The following is a 25,209-nucleotide window of genomic DNA, read 5'->3' on the forward strand; positions in this document are numbered from 1 at the left end:
ATTCAGGGTGCTTTTGATGTGCGTTTGGGGTCGTTGTCCTACTGGAAAACCCACAGCCTTCAAACAGAGACAGTGGGTTGAACACTGAACATTTCACCAGATCTTGCACAGAGTCAAGGCGTCCAGTCCCAAAGCAACGCGTTATCGAACCTTCCACATACATACACACGCGAGGGCACACCTGCACAACCTAGAATGTTCACGAGTACAGAAAAAACACAAGCAGTAATATTAACAGCATACAGGCTCATCTTTTGATTCCGTTAACTGCCTCCAATAGCCTATACTGCAAGACTCTGATATTATCTTCACCAACAATCCAGGAATGAAAAGTGATAACAGAATGGGGCTAGTGGGTCATAAACCCAGCTTTACCACACTGTACGGCCTAGTTCCTGACTAGCCAGACAGACAGAGAAACATGACGCAACACAACCATAATGACAAGACAATAAACTCATTCTGGTCCCAGAATCGAGCATACAAATTAACATGATGACTTTTCAAAATCTCTTCGCCTCAATCGCCTCAAGTAGGTTTGCCGGTGCTTTCAATCGATTTTCCTTTCAAAAATGACTTGGAATTTATTATTGGTCCCAGGTCTGTTGGTGCCGTCTTGCCAATGACCATAAGAGCACAAACAGATCAGGGATCAGGCTATAAAGAAGGGCGTGCATAAATCATGGAGGGTTTCCATTGTGGAACGGGAGCAGAGAGGGACACTACCCTGACCCCATTCTCTTTCCCTGTCAATTAAATACTAGTGTGGAGATTATATGAGAGGCCTTGCCCCCTAACTGGCCTCTTCAGTCCCCAGAGAGAGAAAGAGAGAGAGAGAGAGAGAGAGAGATAAAGAGAGAGAGAGAAAGAGAGAAAGAGAGAGAGAGAAAGAGAGATAAAGAGAGAGAGAGAAAGAGAGATAAAGCGAGTGAGAGAAAGAGAAAGATAGATGAAGAGAGAGAGATAAAGAGAGAAAGAGAGATAGAGATAAGAGAGAAAGAGATAAAGAGAAAGAGAGAGATAAAGAGAGAGAGAAAGAGAGATAAAGCGAGTGAGAGAAAGAGAGAAAGAGAGATGAAGAGAAAGAGAGAGAGAGAGAGATAAAGAGAAAGAGAGAGAGAGATAAAGAGAGCGAGAGATAAAGAGAGCGAGAGAAAGAGAGCGAGAGAAAGAAAGCGAGCGAGAGAAAGAGATAAAGCGAGCGAGAGAAAGGGAGAAAGCGAGCGAGAGAAAGAGAGAAAGCGCGCGAGAGAAAGAGAGAGAGATAAAGAGAGCGAGAGAAAGAGAGATAAAGCGAGCGAGAGAAAGAGAGATAAAGAGAGAGAGAGCGAGAGAGAGATAAAGAGAGAGAGAAAGAGAGAGAGAAAGAGAGAGCGAGAGAGATAAAGAGAGAGAACGAGATAAAGAGATAGATAAAGAGAGCGAGAGAGAGCGAGAGAGAGATGAAGAGAGCGATAGAGATAAAGAGAGAGATAAAGAGAGCGAGAGAGAGGGATAAAGAGAGCGAGAGAGATAAAGAGAGCGAGAGAGAGCGAGAAAGAGAGAGATAAAGAGAGCGAGAGCGAGAAAGAGAGCTGCCGGAAGTTCTTTAAATCGGCAGAGATGTGTGTGAAAGCCTCAGCTGCCCAGTAACACAGTAGGCAGGGCAAAACCTGGCCATAACTCACATTTTAAAAACACCCTTCCACCACTCCTCAACCTCCCAAACCTAGCTCCACCATATTACCCTGTCACTCAAATGTATTGTACTGTGATAAATTCCTCCCTTGCCTCTACTCTGACTCCCTCACTCCCCTTGTCAACAACTTCTGGATAATTCTTTGAACACAGCAAATGACAGAAGTGCGCTTTGACCCATCAGCACCAGGCTAGGGTCCACTTGGATTGGGCAAGCCGGCAGTTTGTTCAAGCAAACACTGGGATGCTTGTGAAATGGCGAGGCTTTTCATGAAATTGGAGTGCTCACGCACACAAACTGGTGTGTGGTGTGGTAGTCCATCCTCACGGGGACAGATGGACCAGTGTGCTCGACCGGGGTAAGGCACTGCGGGTCATGTCTCGATGACATCATCGGCGGGAACATTGCTCAAGGCAGGGAATCTGTCCCTTTAACCTACATCACGCAAATGTCACTTCAACTCTTATCTCTCCCCCCCCCACCCCCCATTTCTGCTCAATGTGTTCCTGTTAGAATTCTAGTAAGTCGAATTATGAACACATAAAACTTAAGCAGAATTGTAAACAAAAAACTAAAGCAGAAGTAATAAACACATTTTTAAAAAGCGGAATCATAAAGACATTTTTTTTTTAAAGCGGAAGTAATAAACACATTTTAAAAAAGCGGAATTCTAAACACATTTTTTTTTAAAGCGGAATTATAAACACATTAAAAAAAAGCGGAATTATAAACACTTTTTTTTTTAAAGCGGAATTATAAACACATTAAAAAAAAGCGGAATTATAAAGACAAAACCAAAAAGATATTCCAAAGAAAAACAAAGAGAGGCCATATCTTTCTTCGTATGAGATAGGACTGTGTGTACCTGTCAGTTCTAATGTGCACAGGTCTTTCCAGAGCCCGTTGGTGTTCTAGGACGTTGGCCAGCAGACACCCGTTTGTTTGGCGTCAATATTTGTTGTTGGGGAACGCACCAAACCAACAAAAACATGTCCGAGTATTATAAACACCATGGCATCAAACATGTTTGACTAATATCACTCAACCTCAGCTTTATGAATCCTCTGTTCTCGTTCTTTATCTCTCCAGTCCCCCCCCCCAACTTGAATCTCTTCTCTTTTCCAATAAACACAGTCTTCCTCCATCAGCTGCTTTAATGAGACGGCCTCCGTTATCACAATAGCTCCTCTTCACTCTGGGGGGAAAAAAGTCATTAATTTATCAAATCAGGCCCTAGAGGCCCTAAATCAGCCCAGGCTCTGAGGCCACTTCCCCGGCTCTGGCTGGCAGAGCGGAGCATATATCCAGACAGCCAACCGGGCCGACAGAAAGGAGGAGAATCCCATCATCAAATCCAATCCCTGATATTAATTAGAGCCATAGAGAGGACATTATTGAGGCTTCTCATTGTGGAACCAGACAGAAGATAAGAGCCACACAGGGGGACATATTGGCTGTCTGAAATAGCCTCCTATTTCCTGGCCAAAAGTAATGCACTATATAGGGAATACGTTGTCATTTCAGACAGCTATCGAGTTCATAGTGTCGCATTGTGGAACCAGACAGAAAAGGAACACAGTCACTGGCTGCAACAGGATTGGCTGCCCCAGTGTCCTGTAGGAACTAGGAAGGACCCCAGAAAGCTGCGCGAGTGCGTGTGTGTGTGTGTGTTACCTCGACAGTGTGGCCCCTCGTCCCAGCCGTCAGTGCAGTCAGGGTTCCCATCACACAGCCTGCTCATGTGGATACACACATCTGTCCCCAGACACTCAAACTCATTGGCCGGACACCGGGACACTCTGTGTGGACCTGCAACACAAAAACGCACAGCAGACAGACGCACACATTAGTCCGGGATCAAAATGTACCACAGGAACGAGTAAAAGTCGTAGGATGGCACCCTGCAAACACGACTACATTTACAAATATCAGCTTCAAAAAACACATCCTCAAAACAAAATCAGGGACTTAAAAACAACAAGCTCTGACTTTTATTCACCCCCCCCAAAAAAAAAGCCTGTGAGTGAAGGGTACATTTCCAATGCCCGGGAGATGTTTAAAAATGTTTTCAAAAGACGAGAACATCTTTAAAAAGGGTCAATCAGAGTGTCGTTCAGCCAGTCAGCCTCAGCCAGACCGCTATGGAGAAGTGTTTAGTGTTAAATAGGTCCTGCCAGGCTGTAGCCTCACCATTCACTGGCCGTGCTGTGATAAGTAGTGGACTGACGGCAGTCTATTAGGCCGGCAGGGGAATCTAGCGGTTTGCGTTAGGCCACGAGCTGACCGTACAGAACAGCTCTGAATATTTGCTAAAAAGGTCGTTGTGTTGCCACGGCGCTGAGAGGATCTTAGAGCTCCTACCTAGGCTGCTAGCTAGGGATTGGACAATGTTTTTTTTTGGTCTGCTCTTTAACAGAAAAAAAAAAACATGTCAACGCACCTGTCCCTGCAAGCACACACGGTAAGTTAGAATTCAAAACCACATCCCTGACAACGAACATAAAAATAAAAAAACCGCTTGTTAGATGGGACCAAAGTCCTGTGTACAGGGGAACACACTGAATAAATAACTCCATTTCAGACAGGAACCTTTTGTCATGAAACAAAAACCTTGACAAAGGAATATTGTATATTACAGTCAACAAATGGTAAAGAATACCAAGTGGTCTCTCTCTCGCTCTCTCTTCCGCTCCAGAAGAAACTAGGATTTCTCATCTGTCTCTCTCTCTTTTTGCCCCTACCCCTCAATTCAATTTAATGGGCTTTATTGGAATGGGAAAGACATGTTTACATTGCCAAAGCAAGTGAAAGAGATAAAACAAAAAAAATGTTCAGTTAACATTACACTCACAAAAGTTCCAAAAGAATAAAGACATTTCAAATGTCATATTATGTCTATATGCAGTGCTGTAATGATGCGCAAATAGTTCAAGTACAAAAGGGAAAATAAATAAACATAAATATAGGTTGTATTTACAGTGGTGTTTGTGCTTCACTGGTTGCCCTTTTCTTGTGGCAACAGGTCACAAATCTTGCTGCTGTGACGGCACACTGGTATTTCAACCAATAGATATGGGAGGTTATCAACATTGGATTTGTTTTTTCAAATTCTTGTGGGTATGTGTAATCTGAGGGAAATATGAGTCTCTGATATGGTCATACATTTGGCAGGAGGTCAGGAAGTGCAGCTCAGTTTCTACCTCATTTTGTGGACAGTGTGCACATAGCCTGTCTTCTCTTGAGAGCCAGGTCTGCCTACGACGGACTTTCTCAATGCTCACTGAGTCTGTACATAGTCAAAGATTTCCTCATTTTGGGTCAGTCACAGTGGTCAGGTATTCTGCCACTGTGTACTCTCTTTTTAAAGCTAAATAGCATTCTAGTTTGCTTAGTTTTTTTGTAAAATATTTCCAATGTGTCAAGTAATTATCTTTTTGTTTTCTCATGATTTGGTTATGTCTATTTGTGTTGCTGTCCTGGAGCTCTGTGAGGTCTGTTTGTGTTTGTGAACAGAGCCCCAGGACCAGCTTGCTTAGGGGGCTCTTCTCCAGGTTCATCTCTCGGTAGGTGATGTCTTTCTTAACCCTTTTGGCATAGGGGGCAGCATTTTCACTTTTGGATGAATAGCGTGCCCAGAGTGAACTGCCTCCTACTCTGTCCCAGAAAACACTCTGAAGTTTCTAAAACTGTTTGAATGATGTATGTGAGTATAACAGAACTCATATGGCAGGAGAAAACCTGAGAAAAATCCAACCAGGAAGTGGGACATCTGAGGTTTGTAGTTTTTCAAAGCTTGGCCTACCGAATACACATTGAGATATGGATAAAGTTGCACTTCCTATGGCTTTCACTAGATGTCAACTGTCTTTAGAAACTTGAATGAGGATTCTACTATAAAGGAGGGGCTCATGAGACCTCTTTGAGTCAGTGGTCTGGAAGAGTGCCTTGGTCTCATGACGCGTACCCCGACAGAGTTACCTCTCGTTCCAGTGTTTTTCTTCAGACAAAGGAATTCTTCGGTTGGAACATTATTGATGTTTTATGTTAAAAACATCCTAAAGTTTGATTCCATACATCGATTGACATGTTTCTAAAGGACTGTAACGGAACTTTTTGAGTTTTTGTCTGGACAAAGTGCCTGCGCCTCATGAAGATGGATTACTGGGCTGAACACGCTAACAACAAGTGGCTATTTGGACATAAATGATGGATTTTATGGAACAAATCAGTAATTTATTGTCGAACTGGGATTCCTGGGAGTGCCTTCTGATGAAGATCATCAAAGTGAATATTTATAGTGCAATTTCTAACGTCTGTTGACTCAAATGGCGGATTTGGGTTCTGAGCGCCATTCTCAGATTATGCTTTTTCCGTAAAGTTTTTTTGAAATCTGACACAGCGATTTCATTAAGGAGAAGTCTATATTTAATTCTGTGAATAACAGTTGTATCTTTTGTCAATGTTTATTATGAATATTTCTGCAATATCACTGGATGTTTTGGAATCAAAACATTACTGCACGTAACGCGCCAATGTAAACTGAGATTTTTGGATATAAATATGCACATTATCGAACAAAACATACATGTATTGTGTAACATGATGTCCTATGAGTGTCATCTGAAGAAGATCAAAGGTTAGTGATTCATTTGATCTATATGTCTGCTTTTTGTGACTCGAGAGGAGTCAGAATCTGTACCAGAATCTGTGCAGAAGATCTAGGTGCTGCTGTATCCCCTCCTTGGTTGGGGACAGAGGCACCAGATCAGCAAACAGTAAACATTTGACTTCAGATTCTAGTAGGGTGAGGCTGACTGTTCTATTGCCCTCACCAATTCATTGATATACATGTTGGAGAGGGTGGGGCTTAAGCTGCATCCCTGTGGAAAGAAATGTGTGTTTTATGCCAATTTAAACACACACTTGTTATTCGTGTACATGGATTTTATGTCGTACACCCCCCCAACACCCCTTTCCATCAATTTGTATTGCAGAATCTCATGCCAAATTGAGCCAAAATCTTTTTTGAAATCAACAAAGCATGAGAAGACTTTGCCTTTGTTTTGGTTTGTTTGTCAATTAGGGTGTGCAGGGTGAATACGTGGTCTGTCGTACAGTAATTTGGTAAAAAGCTGAGAATGATGTTAAAAGAGTTTAAGTATAGCCAATTGGAATTTGTGGTCTGTATATGTTACCATTTCATTTAGCATACCATCAACCCCACAGTCCTTTTTGGGTTGGTAGGGTTTATATTTGGTCCTGTAGAGAGAGAGAGAGAGCGAATGACAGAGGGAGCGAGAGAGCGTGAGACGAAAGAGAAAGCCTTGCCTCCTGTGCAGGAGAAGAAGAAAACATTAGCTTTGGAGTGTCTTGCAAGGTTTGGATTTCATAAGAATAGTTGAAGGTTCTTAATGTGTTATTTTATTGAGGTGAGGTCAAGTACAACCAGGCGTTTGAAGTTATAACAAAAACTAAACTAAATCATAGACTAGCCAAGCCGACTGCAGAGAGAAAGACCAGCATGGGGTAAAGTGGTATTATATGCTCCCCAATGTCTCCAAGGTAAATTCATTCTGAAGTCACAATGCAATAACAGATGCTTCTAAACAGATTATCTGTCATAGACTGTGGATAAAACACGCTACAAGTGCCCGAGGACATCACTAGTAGCCAGTTTGAAATGCATCCGTTTCCCATTTACGAGCCTTTACGACATTCATGGAGAGTCCTCAGTCTATCATACCTACAGCCACCACAGAAGGTAGTCACACTTCAGTCACTGTGCCTCCACCACAGAAGGTAGTCACATTTCAGTCACTTTGCCTCCACCACAGAAGGTAGTCACACTTCACAGTCACTGTGCCTCCACCACAGAAGGTAGTCACACTTCACAGTCACTGTGCCTCCACCACAGAAGGTAGTCACACTTCCACCACAGTCACTGTGCCTCCACCACAGAAGGTAGTCACACTTCACAGTCACAGAAGGTCACACTTCACAGTCAGTGCCTCCACCACAGAAGGTAGTCACACTTCACAGTCACTGTGCCTCCACCACAGAAGGTAGTCACACTTCACAGTCACTGTGCCTCCACCACAGAAGGTAGTCACACTTCACAGTCACTGTGCCTCCACCACAGAAGGTAGTCACACTTCACAGTCACTGTGCCTCCACCACAGAAGGTAGTCACACTTCACAGTCACTGTGCCTCCACCACAGAAGGTAGTCACACTTCACAGTCACTGTGCCTCCACCACAGAAGGTAGTCACACTTCACAGTCACTGTGCCTCCACCACAGAAACGTCTACGTCGACTCCGCTCTACTTCAGTGTAGTACTACACCTGACTCAGCACCAGTGCCGCAGGTACCAGAGCCTTTAGATAGAATGAAATACCTCAATAGTATTTGAATGTAGACACAGTAAACCACAGTAATGCGCCGGAACAGCAATGGAACAGCAAGTCGTCTTAGTTAGACATAATAAAATAGCTCAATATAAATCTCTACAAGTAGATTAGCCACTCCAGGGGACACTGCCTCATACCCAGACCTCCCAACATCTTGTCCCTCTCAAAGCTCCTGCTTTACATTCAATCAACTCTGAGCCTAGCCTTTTCACAATAGACTGCAGGATATGAAACAAACTAGCTAGCCCACAGAATGGCTCTGTTTGGCAACACTCCAAACCCGGTACAGGACACATTGTCGATTTACTGTTGTCCCAAACAGTTGTCCATTGAAATCAAAAAGGGAAATAATGGCCTGGGGGAAAACTAGATATAGCGGGTAATAAGAATGCCAAAACCCTTTCTAAGCCCGAAAGGTCTGCGCAAGACCTAAGAGTTGCATGAGGAGAGTAAACAGAAAGGAAAATGAGGAATTTAATAGCAGGGAGCGGGACACAAGACAACCATACCGGATTACACAGTGACTTTAAGATGAGGATAATAAATGGTGGCCTCTGGCCTGTCTGGGAAGTTGTTGGTCGTCTATCGAGTGACACAGACCAACTCTCCCACACCACACAGGCAACGGCTGCTGAGTGACTTCCTCCTTGATCTGTCAGTGACACCGGTCAGCACATTGCTGTGCAGCACAGTCAAAGGGAGGCCGGCCTTGCCTTCCGCCACCTCGGGTCTCTAGAAAAACACAATTCTGGTTCGAAGCCAAGACCAGCATTTCCTACAACATTCTAACGATGAGAAATGGCTGTGTTCCTTATAACAACCCGGGATCAATTAACGTGACGTGACCCCTGCGACTATTTTCTCTTTGAATGTTGCAAGGCTCATTCTTCCTAACGAACAACAGTTACAGATGAGAAAATTAGAACATTAGACAGGGGAGTGCAGTGTGATCCCTGCACAATAGACATTGGTTTTGTAATTCACAATCCACTTCTGTAACTAATTATTCTCCATTCCATTTCAACAGCATAAAGTTGTGCGTGTGCGCGGCAGCCGGATCCTTGGAGAGAGACAAAAAGGGTGCGAGTCAGAACAAGGTATGGAGCGTATTGGAGCAGTATAGAGGGCTTCGCGTATGGAGAGCTACTGAGATAAATGACATCTCCAACACTCATGACTGCTCCCAATGAGGGATAATTACAGCAATCTAATGAACTCCCTGATCACCTAATGGTGATGATACTAAATGGAAGGGGAGGGAATCCTCACTGTTTCTTCGGGGATGTTAATGACTATGGCCTATAGAGCCGGTCTAAAGTGGGGATATCGGTTTCATTCCCATGCAGGTCTTTGTTTCAGGTGTGAGATGAGACAAGGCGAAACTATACCTTCCCCCTAACCACCTCAGACTCTTTCACCTCCTTCTGTCACCTCAACCAACCCCTGCTACACCCCCCCACCCCACACCCCCTTTCCCCAGCCAGTGTGGTTACATAAAGACCCTAAATTGTGACCCCCCCCGTCGCGCTTTTGTCCTCGGTATAAAGGCCTGGGTTTCTTCCCGTCCTACAGGGGTCCGTGGCTCCACCGCCAGGCCTCTGACTCCCATTCAGACTGCTGTCAACTGTAATGAACATGTACCTCAGGCAGGGTCAAAGGCCTGGCTAGTGACTACACTGGAATCAGAGGCAACGTCCCAAATAGCACCCTACTCCCTATATAAAAAAAAGACACTACATTTGACTGAAGTAGTGGACTATGAAAAGGAAATATGGTGCTATTTGAGAGGCATCAACAGTGTACCGGACAGTAACTACTCAGTACAAACATATGCGTGGTCTGCCCTGTCTGACCCTACAGTACCAGACCTATAAACACAGCTCTCGTAGAGAGCTTACACACCGAGGACACTTGCCTACCGGAACGAATGAAGTCATCCGTGGTGCCAAATCCAGACATGTGGAGGTGACATTTAACTAATACGTCCAGTGATCACATGTCAGAGAGGGCAGAGGCTCCTGCAAAACACTTATAACTCTCCCGACAAAGTGATTGTTCATGTAAGCCCCATCTCAGACATAGTGTTTTCTACACAACATTCAATCCAATTCCATAAACTCTCTCCCAGACTCCCACCTCGTCTGAATGAATAAATAGCAGAACAGCATTTTATAAATGTTTCATATCTCCAGAGGTTGTTATAAAAAGGCAGGATATCATGAGGATATCTCCACGAACATAATGTCAGACTTTTCTTTACAACTTCAGATACAACAAAACAGTCCCTTTGAATATCGCCTAAAATAGCACTGGGTGATAGTGGTGAGACAGCCAGCCAGGAAAAGGGAACAGAGGATGACTAACATGTCTGAAAGGTAGGGAATAAAAACTAAAAACACAGCGCCAATTACACAAGAGGAAAGACTGGAGAAATTAGATTTGAGGACGAGAGAACAGAGGCTTGCTTGCTATGTCTAGATAGTCAGCATGGGTGTAGAGTGGAGAGAGAGATAGAGGGAGAGGGGAGGCAGAGGGAGAAGTGGGGGTGGGGGGGGAAGAGAATGTGTGTGTGTGTGTGTGTGTGTGTGTGTCAAAAGATAGCACCAGAAGAGACAGAGGGAAGACAGAAGCGATGCCTGTCTGGCGTGAGAAAGCCCTGTATTCCCTGGCTACTGACAGGCCTTGGAGGGTGAAGAGGGCTCCGGAGCACCGGTCTGAGGGATTTACAGGGCTTTGCTCCTTCCTCTGTGGAAGTCTGTGTGTGTGTGTGTGTGTGTGTGTGTGTGTGTGTGTGTGTGTGTGTGTGTGTGTGTGTGTGTGTGTGTGTGTGTGTGTGTGTGTCTGGAAGCGTCTGCACCTGCACCTGCCCCTCCAACCTCTACAGCAGCCCCTGTTAACGGGACAATGAGCACGCACACACACACACACACACACGATGGGCAACTGGAGAGAACCTCCCCCTGCCTCGAACAGTACAAGACCATTTCTCTCTAAAGGGATTATTTTAGCTTTAGAATACAAACCCACTTCCTGAATGCTGAATACTAGGCCGCGTCCCAAATCTCACCATATCCTCCATATAGTGCACTACTTTTCACCAGAGCCCTACAGGTCCTGGTCAAAGTTAGTGCACTAAATAGGGACCAGGGTGTCAATTGGAAGACAGTCCTAATCTGGTAATTTTCTGTTGTATAAAAGATCCTTTTCCCCTCGGATAAGCCATTCCCTGACACTCCTTTAGTTCACAGACATTTCCTCCACTGGTGTCTCCATCCCTCCACCGTTTCTCCCCACCACCCCTACATCCCCACCACCCCTACATCCCCACCAACCTTACATCCCCACCACCCCTACATCCCCACCACCCCTACATCCCCACCACCCTTACATCCCCACCACCCTTACATCCCCACCACCCCTATATCCCCACCACCCTTACATCCCCACCACCCCTACATCCCCACCACCCTTACATCCCCACCACCCCTACATCCCCACCACCCTTACATCCCCACCACCCCTACATCCCCACCACCCCTACATCCCCACCACCCCTACATCCCCACCACCCTTACATCCCCACCACCCCCACCACCCTTATATCCCCACCACCCTTACATCCCCACCACCCCTATATCCCCACCACCCTTACATCCCCACCACCCCTACATCCCCACCACCCTTACATCCCCACCACCCCTACATCCCCACCACCCTTACATCCCCACCACCCCTACATCCCCACCACCCTTACATCCCCACCACCCTTACATCCCCACCACCCCTACATCCCCACCATCCCTACATCCCCACCACCCCTACATCCCCACCACCCTTACATCCCCACCACCCCTACATCCCCACCACCCCTACATCCACACCACCCCTACACCCCTACATCCACTACACCCCTACATCCCCACCACCCTTACATCCCCACCACCCTTACATCCCCACCACCCTTACATCCCCACCACCCCTACATCCCCACCACCCCTACATCCCCACCCCTCCCACACCCCTCCCACATCCACACCCCTCCCACATCCACACCCCTCCCACATCCACACCCCTCCCACATCCACACCACTCCCACATCCACACCACTCCCACACCACTCCTAAATCCCCCATATCTCAGTCCTGTGTGGCTCAGCTGAATGTGGGTTCCGTTCCCATGGGGGACCAGTACAAACAAAATATGAAAATGTATGCACTCACTACTGTATATGGCCTCCACCCCTCTGCTCTAACGCTCTTCCCAGGGGGAAGAGTCAGCCGATGCATGACAGACAGGCGGCTCAGACAAACGGGGGCCACACACTGACACACACACACAGCCTCCAGTCGGGGCTCAAGGGCACAAGATGTACAGATAACCTTGATGTGTGGCCTTGCCGCCCGGGGCCTGGCTAGCTCGGGAAGCTGCAGCGAGCAGATAACTCAATCACCCAGCTCTACTCAGAAGCTTCAGGCTACAGCATCCTCCATAACCATCCACCTCCAATGGGGCAGTGAGTGTGTGTGTGTGTGTGTGTGTGTGTGTGTGTGTGTGTGTGTGTGTGTGTGTGTGTGTGTGTGTGTGTGTGTGTGACTGTAATAATACCACAGCGTGGACACATCACTCCTCTCAGCATCTTTATCCTGTACAGGCACAGACCCATCAGCTGTCGTTGTCAATATTACATTCCATCTGTCCATGCTGTCATTCAGAGGACTGGACCATAGTGTGTCCCCTGATGCTAAACTACAACAATTACATAGTGATATAAGCAGAGTTGCAGCTTTCGAGGGGGTCAGCTAGGTGACTTTAGGGAGGTCGTGGTTGTCTTGGAGCATGGTGCCCCCATAGGAACAAGGAAGGGGTTGGTATACCAGAGGGCTAGAGTGCTTCAATAGAACTATAGGGAGCGGCTGGAAGTTAACAAGTGCTAATTGACCATAGTTTTTCAGCTCGTTTTCTCCCACTGACTCAATAGAAGCTGTTAACATACCTTCTGAATACAAAGGCAAAGCGATTTACATGATTCAAATGCATCTCGACCAGCCCATCTTGGAAATTAGCATGCTAAATGGAGAACTGGAATTCTCTGCCTCTAACCCTGTTACAGGGGCTGAGTCACTGGCTTACTGGGGCTCTTTCATGCCGTCGCTAGGAGGGGTGCGTCACTTGAGTGGGTTGAGTCACTGATGTGATCTTCCTGTCTGGGTTGGCGCCCCACCTTGGGTGGTGCCATGGCAGACATCTTTGTGGGCTATACTCGGGCTTGTCTCAGGATGGTAAGTTGGTGGTTGAAGATATCACTCTAATGGAGTGGGGGCTGTGCTTTGGCAAAGTGGGTGGGGTTATATCCTTCCTGTTTGGCCCTGTCCGGGGGTATCATCAGATGGGGCCACAGTGTCTCCTGACCCCTAATGTCTCAGCCTCCAGTATTTATGCTGCAGTAGTTTGTGTGTTAGGGGGCTAGGGTCAGTTTGTTATATCTGGAGTACTTCTCCTGTCTTATCCGGTGTCCTGTGTGAATTTAAGTATGCTCTCTCTAATTCTCTCTTTCTTTCTCTCTCTCGGAGGACCCGAGCCCTAGGGCCATGCCTCAGGACTACCTGGCATGATGACTCCTTGCTGTTCCCAGTCCACCTGGCTGTGCTGCTGCTCCAGTTTCAACTGTTCTGCCTGCGGCTATGGAATCCTGACCTGTTCACCGGACATGCTACCTGTCCCAGACCTATTATTTGACAATGCTGGTCATTTATGAACATTTGAACATCTTGGCCATGTTCTGTTATAATCTCCACCCGGCACAGCCAGAAGAGAACTGGCCCACCCCTCATAGCCTGGTTCCCCTCTAGGTTTCTTCCTAGGTTTTGGCCTTTCTAGGGAGTTTTTCCTAGCCAATGTGCTTCAACACCTGCATTGCTTGCTGTTTGGGGTTTTAGGCTGGGTTTCTGTACAGCACTTTGAGATATCAGCTGATGTACAAAGGGCTATATAAATACATTTGATTTGAAAAGGGCAGGGAGAAAGTTGAACACAGAATTGCGGGGAAGGGTAGTAAATCGTTGCATAAAGTGGCTTAGGTTGAATCGAGAGAGAGAGAGAGAGAGAGAGACTCATCTAAAGGAGAGAGAAAGTGCTTACTTACTACAGAGACCCATTCAAACATCTGGTCCCAGTTGCTGCATTTCTGAACCAAACCACAATGAACGTGGCTCTGGCATCGCATCACAAAGCACCTAATTGCACACAGACTTACAGACGGTTTTGTCTTCCGGGTACTTTGCAGATCTCAAAACTAGCTGGAACCACCATTATGACATTGCAACTTGCATTGTAATAAAAATAATAAAAAGCCCGCCGTAGGGTTTATACCTGCAGTATGTGCCTCACGAACAACGGCAGAACAAACCAACGAATACATTTGAACAGCACATTTGGTTCCTTGTATAAAGCGCTTACAACAACAAAAAGACGCCTCAGTCCTCAATTAGGAGTCAGTTGGATTTCATTCAGGCAAAATACTTTTGTCAGCCCATTCGCTTACTTTAGAAAATAACAGAATCCGGTCCTGTAAAATGTCCTAACCTCATAGTCCATTACACAACAGTATAAACACAACAGAAAGAAACTGGACGAAAAGCATGGAAATAAATACGTTGGGAAATGCATGAGTGGGTACATGCTGACGGTGCATCGAGAGAGAGACAGGGGAGCAGACTGTAGTTTCACCCAGTGAATTTATGTTTTGCTTTCTGATACTTCGCCTACCTGAAATAGATTCACTTCTTCTCTCAAAACACAAAAGGCATGCACTCAAAACACACCCACCTACCTTCCTACCCCACTTCACCAACCCTGGGTGTTTTAAGAAGTGCATAAAGTACGTGGATCCCTGGTTGATGCTTTGGTTTCGCTCTTCCTGTTCCTGTACTGTGCCATTAGAGGGGATTCCTGAGGTAAGACAGATCCGTTATGTAATGACCTGCTACAGACTTCAAGGAGACAACTTTGTACGCCTCCAGACACACAATCTCCCCATCACAACAGATTCACTTACTGTACATTAGCTGAATAACAATCAGTTTACATTTTTAAAAAGCCTTTAGAATCACAAAAAGGAAGAATACAGCGAGGAACATGACTCATTGTAGCTCAATCCTGAAGGCTGGTGTCACTGTGGGCCACTTCCTGAGCCCTGGCTGAGCTGAAGGACACTTGGGGCGAAGTCTTGTGTTTCTAAGCAATAGGAAGCATGCAGTGTTGCACTGCATGGAGGGAGCCCACAGAGAGGGGTTTATAGGGTCACACCTGCAGACACAGGCCTGTACACGCAACAGGCTGATGGTTGTCTGGGAGCATTGACGCTCTGGGAGGGAGGAGGGGAGAAGGAAAGTGCGAGAGAAAGAGACCGAGACGGAGGGAGAAAGAGAGGGAGAAACAAAGAAAAAAAAAGGAGACAGAGAGAAAGAGGGGGTGTCCTGACTATGGGCCGTGTACCTGGCAACCCGCCGCCAACCTTCTGCCCCCCTAAAAACGGCCCCCAGGCCCCTAGACCATCAAGGTGACCGTTGACCCCCGCTCCTCCTAAAAAGGCTATAAGCGAGAACGCTCTACAGTGACTCCCGGCATCAACAACCATCACCACTACTGTATGCCAGAGCCCCATGTTAGCTTAACCTCTCGTTCCTGCCTAACTAGCTCCGTCTGCGTCAGATCTGGGTTTAGATGGTATTTGTTTTGCTACAAAACATAACTGTGCTTGATTGAGCTTACCCGGCACAATGGAACCAACAGAATAGTCCCTAATGTGTAAAGACGGCCCATCTGGCGAACAGACAGGCTCAATCAAAACTCTCAAAATTATTTGAAAGAAAGCAAATACTATTTGAACCAATGTCTGTCTGAGTCTGTGTCTTTACCCCCCTCAGGATGATTACAATGTAGGTAAATGGGGCTGCGTAATGACAGTGCAATAACGGCAATTACAACCCCAGACAGACAGATAGAGTGAGACAGACAGAACAGCAGTGGAGCACTGCTGTCTTCCTGCAGGTTTAGTTCCTGGGCGGGTTCCCAGGGTTGTAGATCAAAGCACAATGATCGTCACCAGACAAACCCACACGCTTTCCGTTAAAAAGAATCCCCCCTCCGCCTGCTATTAAGATGGCCTGCAGGTGAATTTATGGCGATGGGTTTTGCTGCAAGGACTATCATTTGGATTACTAGCGGTGGTATTTATCGAAAATGCTACGACTGACTACGACTGATGTGTGGTTGTCCCGCCTAGCGATCTTCAAATGAACGCACGCACTGTCAGTCGCCCTGGATAAGAGCGTCTGCTAAATGGCTCAACATGTGAAATTCATGATGGTTTTTAGTTAACTGGTCGTTGCATAAGGGTTAAGTGGGTTTAATGTTCAGCACGAGAGCTTGGATTCATATAGCCTGGTCCCAGATCTGTTTGTGCTGTATAGCCAACTCCTATATGACAATGACTACAGGAGTTGTCAAGACAACAAACAGATGTGGGGTCCAGGCTACTGGCTGTGTGTTGCTCAGGAGAGAGAGAGAGAGAGAGGAGAGAAAGTAGAGGGCAGGGGGTTCCTTGTTGCTTTATGTCTGTTCTTTCACAGTGAGTGGAGCGGCATTTTCCTGATGATATATTGACCTACTTAAAGAAATAAGCAAGGCCCGCGTTGGCTGCCAGCTTCGCCTGCTCAGTCACAGCGTCTGATTTACAGGACAATCACTGAGTACAGCACCAGGGGGATCTGGCAGAGCGGGAGATTGAACGACAGCCAGACGACAGGAGATAGGCAGGGAGGGGAGAGAGAGAAAGAAGGGGGAGATAGAAGAATGATGGCATCTGATCTATGGATAGAAATATAGAACAGCAACAACAACAGGGGGAGGGGGGAAACAAGAGAGAGAACAGACACCATAATTCTTCTATGGATAGAAAGATAGAACAACAACACAACAAGGGGGAGAGAGAGAGAAATAAGAAAAAGGGAACAAGAGAAAAATTGAGAAAGAGAAGTGTGTGTGTGAATTGAAAATACCTTGGGACACAATCTGCTAGTTAGTAATTAACTGAAACTGGTTATAATGCTGTAATTACAGTACTCTGATTCCCGACAACACACCCACTTGATTGTACTTTGGTCACGGGGGAGGCATGTCAAAACGAAACTATTGGGAAAGAGCAGGGAGTTGTGTTTACACCCCCTGACGTTTGAACTAAAAGCTCGGTGTAGAAAGCCAGATCTCTGTAAAGAGAGTATCTGAGTGTGTTCGTAGAGAACTATTAACAGGCCGAGTTAAACCTTTGGATTCAGTAGGCAACTAAACGTTTCACTTTTGGAACAAAACAACAAACGCCTTGAACTCCTTAAACACACATAAATACATAGGTTTGTTAACCCCCATCTCCTTTACGTTGCGAGTCCAGTATGGACACCCTAGAGCCACTGCCCCCACAGAGCAACAGTCACTAGACAGGAGGGTGGTGCCATCATATGCCCGATCCCTGCCACTCATTGTCATGTTTGGCTTGACAACCACACCAATGGGAGTAGAGCACAAACAGATCTGGGACCAGGCTAACCAGTCATTCCTGGGTTGATACTCAGGGATAACTGTGTATTTTACTCCTTGTGTTACTGCGTGTTATTCTTTTTTAACTCTGCATCGTTGGGAAGGGCTCGTGAGGAAGCATTTCACGGTAAATTCTACAACGGTCGTATTCGGGCGAGCGTGACAAATACAATTTCATTTGAGTTATCTGTAGGCCGTCATTGTAAATAAGAATTTGTTCTCAACTGACCTGCCTAGTTAAATAAAAGGTTAATTATTATTTTTTATGTTTTTTTTATCTGTCCTGTTCTATTGCCGTTCTGGCATCTCTACTGCTTTTTTAAATTTTCCTGGAAAAGGCAAGGACGGGATACAACAGAAGTCAACAGAGATTGTTCAACCCGTCTAAGAGAGAGAAATCTACACAGAACTGCTGAGTTGATGATATGTGGTTATATCTGTCCTGCTCTTCAGCCTAGTACTGAGATTCTGGACATCCCACTGACTGCCTCCACAGAGCCTAGTCACTCCTGGGTTGACATGTGGTTGACATGTGGTAATATCGGTCCTGTTTTGGGGCTCTGGGCCAGACCCTCAGTTACTCATCTCCATACGGTGTTGGAGTGTTTATCGAGAGAGAGAGAGAGAAAGAGAGAGAGAGAGAGAGAGGCCTCATTGTTTACAGCCTGTTAGGCAGAGTGGCTCTCACGCTGTTGGCTTTAAAGTAGGGAAGACGGAGAGAACGGCCAAGGCTGACCTGAACACTGCTGTAGTACTCGGACCTGGGTTCAAATAGGATTTGAAAGATTGCACATTACTGAATGCCTGCTTGAGGAGTGAAATGAATAGTAAAATACATTAAACTCCTGAAAGACTGAAGTGCACCCCCCTCATCATCAGTTAGGCTACAAAGCAATTGGATGTAAGTGAAATGTCCATACCACTCATGTCATTTGCCCACATAGACAATGCAGTGTTTCATCTGACTGAAGAGGACTGTGTGGAGAGCAGCGTTTCAGAGCAGCGTTTCAGCCACCGGGAGCCCATCAAGATCAGTTTGGGTCAATTAAACCCGTCACACAGTCACCCCTGTTCCTTCAGCCTCTGTTGAACTGAAAGGAAACTCCAGCATACCGGTGATCTTGATGTCTGCAGATTTCAAAATGGAGCTGTAGGGCCAACGCTTCTATTCAAATCTGGCTCGGCTCTGGCGTTTGAAATGACAATCAACGTGATACGTCTCGGATGGGTCACACTTTATTTGGATAGTCCTGATAGTACGACCATCCGTAGAGCATCTACAGATGGATCGTCAACAAACTAGCTGTCGATAAGCACCCGTTTCCTAAAGGTACGGTTACGTTCAGGGTTTAAAATAAACGTAGAAGCGTTAAGGTTCATTTCCTGGGTGGCGTTAGTGGCGTCAGCTGTCAGAGTAGCTTATCGATCACTGCACATCTGTAAATAGCCCACCCAACTACCTCATCCCCATATTGTTTTTTTGTTTGTTGCTCTTTTGCACCCCAGTATCTCTACTTGCACATCATCATCTGCACATCTATCACTCCAGTGTTAATGCTAAAATTGTAATTATTTCACCACTATTGGCCTATTTATTGCCTTACCTCCGTAATCTTTCTACATTTGCACACACTGTACATAGATTTTTCTATTGTGTTATTGACTGTACGTTTGTTTATTCCATGTGTAACTCTGTGTTGTTTGTGTCACACTGCTTTGCTTTATCTTGGCCTGGTCACAGTTGTAAATGAGAACTTGTTCTCAACTGGCCTACCTGGTTAAATAAAAGGTGAAATATATATATATTTTTTAAGTATATAGTTGAAACGTTACTGATCTACAGATGGACTATCCAAATAACGTGTCACCGTCGGAAGCTCTACATCAAAACAGATTTACTGTGCCTTGAGAAACCAGCCATTGTAGGGTTTTTTGGCATAGGATTTAATTCAACGTTTTTTCCCAATAACTCAGTGAAAGTCAGAGGTGACATTAGCTTCATGTGCAAGCTGACCTTTCTCGAGTGGACTCGTCCATTAAAGAGGAGTCAGAGTGTTAGTTTGGCATGAAGGACGACAGAGAGGAGAGTGAAGGGGGTTGGAGACTAGACTGTCTAGGCAAGACAAGAAGGACAGGGAGTTGGTAGTGTGTGTGTGTGTGTGTGTATGTTTAGACTAGAGGAGAACCGGGAGTTAGGAGGAGTGTCAGTCAGGCTACACGTTATTAAAGACCCTGTTAGCTCTGGAGGAATGGAGAAACCGGCTGCTTTTCTTTTACACCCTTTTCCATTTAGGGGGTGAAATCAGACCTGGGTTCAACTAGTATGTGTTTCCTTTCAAACACTTCACTTCAAACACTAGATGGAACTATTCCATATTATTTTAGGAGTATTCCATTGGTCCTGGAGAGAGTATTTTGCACTATTGAACTGTGACTTTCTAGTTAATCTCCAGACAACACATTTGAACTCAGACTGAGGCAACCAACATATGTACAAAAAAAATAAAAATGTTAAAGTTGGTCTGGGTGTCCCATGTACTCATTGAACTGCCAGATATTGGCGATCTAGAGAGGGATATAGGATACAGCTTGTATCCAGATTAGCTTGTACGGTCTCGCCAACTTTTACTGGCCATTGTCACGCCAATGACCACAGGAGTTGGCAAGACAGCACAAACACATCTGGAACCAGGCTAGGATAGGCTACAAGAGAATTTGCCAGAGAACTTGTTGACCCATCCATGGATGGGAGACACATTCAAGCTCAGAAACAATGATATGCAGCAACATAAAAGTTCCCTTTCTCAAGTTGAACACCAACATGAATGTTTCATGTATCTATTAAGGCAACAGGAAATATTTATTGCACTATTTCTGCATTTCATACATTTGGGATCCAAAAGGTCCATCTGTGAATACTTAAGTGTTTTTCTCCAGCAATAACAAACGACATCATTCTGGGTGTCAGCCACTTGTAGGGCCCAATAAAATCTGCATTGCAGGGAGAACGCGGACAGAATCACAGAATCCAGACATTAAAAGCGAATTCAACAACATTCAAACATTTATTGAACTTCGTAACAAATCAACTAAATATTTTCTACTTATTTGAAAATGCATTACTTGCCCAAGTTAATAATAAGACATGAACAAAAAATGCATCACGAATTCATATTTTCCTGTAACGTTCTAAAACGGCACAGGAATACTCCTGTCTGTGTGTTTGTGTTTAAAAAAAGATCATTTCACCTTTATTTACATAGGCCATAGTAGCGAAGTAATTACAGTTTAGCAAGTTAACATTGGAGTGATAGATGAACAGATGATGATGTGCAAGTAGAAATACTGGTGTGCAAATTAGCAGAAAAGTAAATAAAAACAATTTGGGGATGAGGTAGGTAGATTGGGTGGGCCATTTACAGATGGGCTATGTACAGCTGCAGCGATCAGTTAGCTGCTCAGATAGCTGATGTTTAAAGTTAGTGAGGGACATATAGGTCTCCAGCTTCAGCGACTTTTGAAATTCGTTCCAGTCATTGGCAGCAGAGAACTGGAAGGAAAGGCGGCCAAAGGAGGTGTTGGCTTTGAGGACGACCAGTGAGATATACTTGCTGGACCGCGCGCTACGGGTGGGTGTTGTCATCGTGACCAGTGAGCTGAGATAAGGCGGAGCTTTACCTAGCATAGACTTATATATTACCTGGAGACAGTGGGTCTGGCAATGAATATGTAGCAAGGGCCAGCCGACTAGAGCATACAGGTCGCAGTGGTGGGTGGTATAACAGGCTTTGGTGACAAAACAGATGGCACTGTGATAGACCGCATCCAATATGTTGAGTAGTGTGTTAGAGGCTATTTTGTAAATGACATCGCCGAAGTTGAGGATCGGTAGGATGGTCAGTTTTACGAGGGTATGTTTGGCGGCGTGAGTGAAGGAGGCTTTGTTGCAAAATAGGAAGCCGATTCTAGATTTAATTTTGGGTTGGAGATGTTTAATATGAGTCTGGAAGGAGAGTTTACAGTCTAACCAGACACCTAGGTATTTATAGTTGTTCACATATATATAGTCAGAACCGTCCAGGGTAGTGATGCAAACAATTCAAATTTTTGCAACCAGGAAATGGCGGCGCGATTTCGGCATATTCCACCTTCAAAGGGTAAATGCACCCAAAAATCAAAAGTGGTCACCTGATGTGGTTTGAGTATTGTTGTGGACTTAGAACATCCAATTTCCTTGTAAGCAATAAAACATTTTAAAAAATAAATAAAAAATGGGGGGAAAAGTGGAATATTGGAAAAAAACTGAAAACAGAATTTGGGGAAAAACTAAACGTAATCAGGTAAAAAATGTAACAGATTTTACAGAGCCCCAACTCGTCTGATGAGTCGTCGCCCCATGACGAGAGACGCATCGCAATTAGTCACCATTATAATCTCCTCCATACCATATACACTCACACCCATTACATAGTGAGTGTCTGGGTGCAGAGACGGAGAGGGTGGCTGTCATCTGTGACGGTCTTGCCTGAGGCCCCTCTCAGAGAGACCACACAGATGAGATGAGGCCGAGTCTAGACACGAGCAGACATCCCTCTGAATAGCCAGACTAAACAACCGGACGTCGTTAGAGAGAGCCATTAACTCACTAGACTATAACTGCCCAACCGGGCCGGGCCAGACTGGGCAGTCGGACAGGGCAGTCTCTACACTGGTGTCCTTCAGACAGACGGAGAGGGCAGAACCTGACCCAATGTTACACTGTCTGAACAAGGCTTCATCTCTTTACTGCACTAATTAAAATGGTGACGTGAGCGCAAAGAAATGGCCACCATGAGGTGGCCCTACAGAAGCTTTAGGGCCACCTTTCAAGAAGTTGTTAAACATAAGTGACTTGGGGGGGTATTTTCTCTGCAGTTTTCTTGGAAGATCACACCGCGACCCACACGCTGCAGCGCTGTGGTTCAAGCCACCGACTGGCTATTCCTCAACGCTGTCATGAAATGGACGCATGCCAGTCACAAGTTCTGACTGAGCTCAGTCGTCTTGAAACGCAAATACAGCGACAAATTTTGTCTCTTTCATACAAACTTTGCGTTTTGTGCGGGGAAGTGCTTAGTAATGAGGTCTCTCGAAACGAACAAAGTTTATAAAATGACACGTCCTGACCAAACATCCAGGCACTACTGGACATGACAGTAAACCCAGGGAGTCATTTCAGAACAGGGTAGAATGCTCCAGGAAACAGTGCTTGCTTCGAAATCGGAAAAGTCAGTCAACTAACAAGGCATTGTCGTCATTTTATAACAAGAGATGATAAGCAGAAATAAGGGAGTACTCCCTCTCATAGTAGTAGATGCGAGTTTCTCTTTCAAACAATCCCCTGGCCTTTTAACGTTACACAGATAATAGCTAACGTTAGCCAAAGTAAGCTAACTAGCTCCTGATAGTGCAACCCTAAGACAAGGTACAGAGGAAGATGAACAATGATCAGGCCTACTGTACATTTTACTGTAGAAATGATTGTTGAAAACAAGTCTAGGTTGGAACTGTTGCTGTTACAAGTAATCATTTTTATTCTGAACTGGAATAAACTGATTGAAGCTAGATGTTTTTTGGGACAAACACTCACACAGTTCCTTGTTGCTCATCTGCAGCAGGAAGTGGTCTCCTGCCTGACTGAGAAAGCAGCAAGATGTTCTGATCCAGTTTGGCACCTCCTACCTATGCGAGTCAGGGTTCTCAAGTACAGAAACAGTGTCAATGCTGAGTATGACATCAGTGTTGGACTGTCAAAAACTGAGCCCAGAATAGACATGCTGGTTGAAAACTTCAACCAGCAACACACACCATTAGGACTGTGTGTGTGTGTGTGTGTGTGTGTGTGTGTGTGTGTGTGTGTGTGTGTGTGTGTGTGTGTGTGTGTGTGTGTGTGTGTGTGTGTGTGTGTGTGTGTGTGTGTGTGTGTGTGTTCGTGTGTGTTCTGGTCTACATCTGTGTGATGATCAATCAGTTTATTCCAGTTCAGAATAAAAAATATATATATGTATTTTAACAGCAAAAGTTCCAACCTAGACAGGTGTGTAAGAGTGTTTTTAACAGGGAAAAATAAACATTAAAATATATTTATGGGTATTTCTTTGTTATTTGTTTTTGTCTTTATTGAATAAGGGCAATGAAATGTACCGATATTTACGTATAGCTGCATGTTTTCCTAAGCTTGGGAACACACAGGATTTCTCATTTGGGTCCTAAGGCTGAAAAAGTTGAAGAAACCCTGCTGTAGAGGGCTATACTAGAACTGTACGTACATGCATCAGATATCACGTAACATGCAGGCTAACTGTACTTACAGATATCAGGCGCTTCGTCTGATCCGTCCGGACAGTCCTTCTCTCCATCGCAGCGCCATCCTTTAGAGATGCATGTCACCTGGTCCTTACACACAAACTGCTTAGGACTGCAGGTCTTCGGAGCTGGAACATACACAACACAGACAAGGTGTTATTACCAACATTTATCACAGAGTCCTTGGTTATTTTTTGAGAATTGTCCCCCCCCCCCCAGAGATCCTGTAATACAACGACATATGTAATTCTACAATTTTCCCCTATACTGCATTATTGTGCCTGTATTTATGTTTTTTTTTTAAAGTATGAATGTTTTATTTTCAACTGAACAGAAAGTAGGCTGGAGAACCACTAGTGAAGACATTCATTGGATCAGGACTGTTGTTGCTTTTGGTGTGTTTTTTTTTTGTGGGCAGGTTGTTACAGCGTTAGCATATAGACTCGCATAAACTGGCCTCATTAAAGTGCCGCTTCACAAGGTTTCCCAGAGTGTGGCTGAGTCTTACCAGACCAGACCTGGTCTCAAGTACTATTTGTTTTATTTCAAATACTTTCAGCGTTTGGTGGAGCCTTGCCTGGAGTGTCCGCTGGGCGGGGTTGCACATTTTGGGACTATGCCATTGGTTTAATAGTGCCAGGCAAGCTCAATCCAGGGCAGCAAGAGTATTTGAGAGATGGCAAATACTATTTGAACCCAGGTGTGAGTTTCAGTTTAACCATGTCAGCAGAGGGGCAGTGCCAGACAGAGCTAGAGGGCCATTGGGCCGTCAGAGCCACTCTGTGGTGCTACCATGTGGTAAACCAACCTCAACAATCTCTGCTGACACGTACTGCTCAGAAATACCACACCGGGATTTTTCTCAGAGGTCAGAGAAAATGACTGACTGCTCAGTGATGACCGTGAAGACTGTGGTAGAAATGAAAATGCTTCTGGTCGGTCGGTTACGTTGAAAACCCCCTCAGAGGTTAATCAAAAGCAGAGGGAAAACGGGCTGTCTGGGGAGAGGAAATAAACAAACTGCTAACCAACTTAAAGGCACCAGTGTCGGGAGTGAGTGAGTTTGTAGAAGAGTGTGGGCAAAACTGTTTTCTGAATGAGGTGCTCCACTCCCTGTGGTGGATTGGATACAGAGCAGGGTTATTGACCTTGTGTTGACCCATGCATGGTCACCCAGCAACAG

General features: G+C 45.3%; 1 pseudogene; it reads right to left on the reverse strand.

Annotated features, from left to right (window-relative positions):
• The window catches only part of LOC112221512, a 144,127-nt pseudogene that overhangs the window by 91,654 nt on the left and 27,264 nt on the right, over window positions 1-25,209 (reverse strand).

This window comes from Oncorhynchus tshawytscha, linkage group LG22 (assembly GCF_018296145.1).
Source record: "Oncorhynchus tshawytscha isolate Ot180627B linkage group LG22, Otsh_v2.0, whole genome shotgun sequence".
In the NCBI taxonomy this organism is placed as follows: domain Eukaryota; kingdom Metazoa; phylum Chordata; class Actinopteri; order Salmoniformes; family Salmonidae; genus Oncorhynchus; species Oncorhynchus tshawytscha.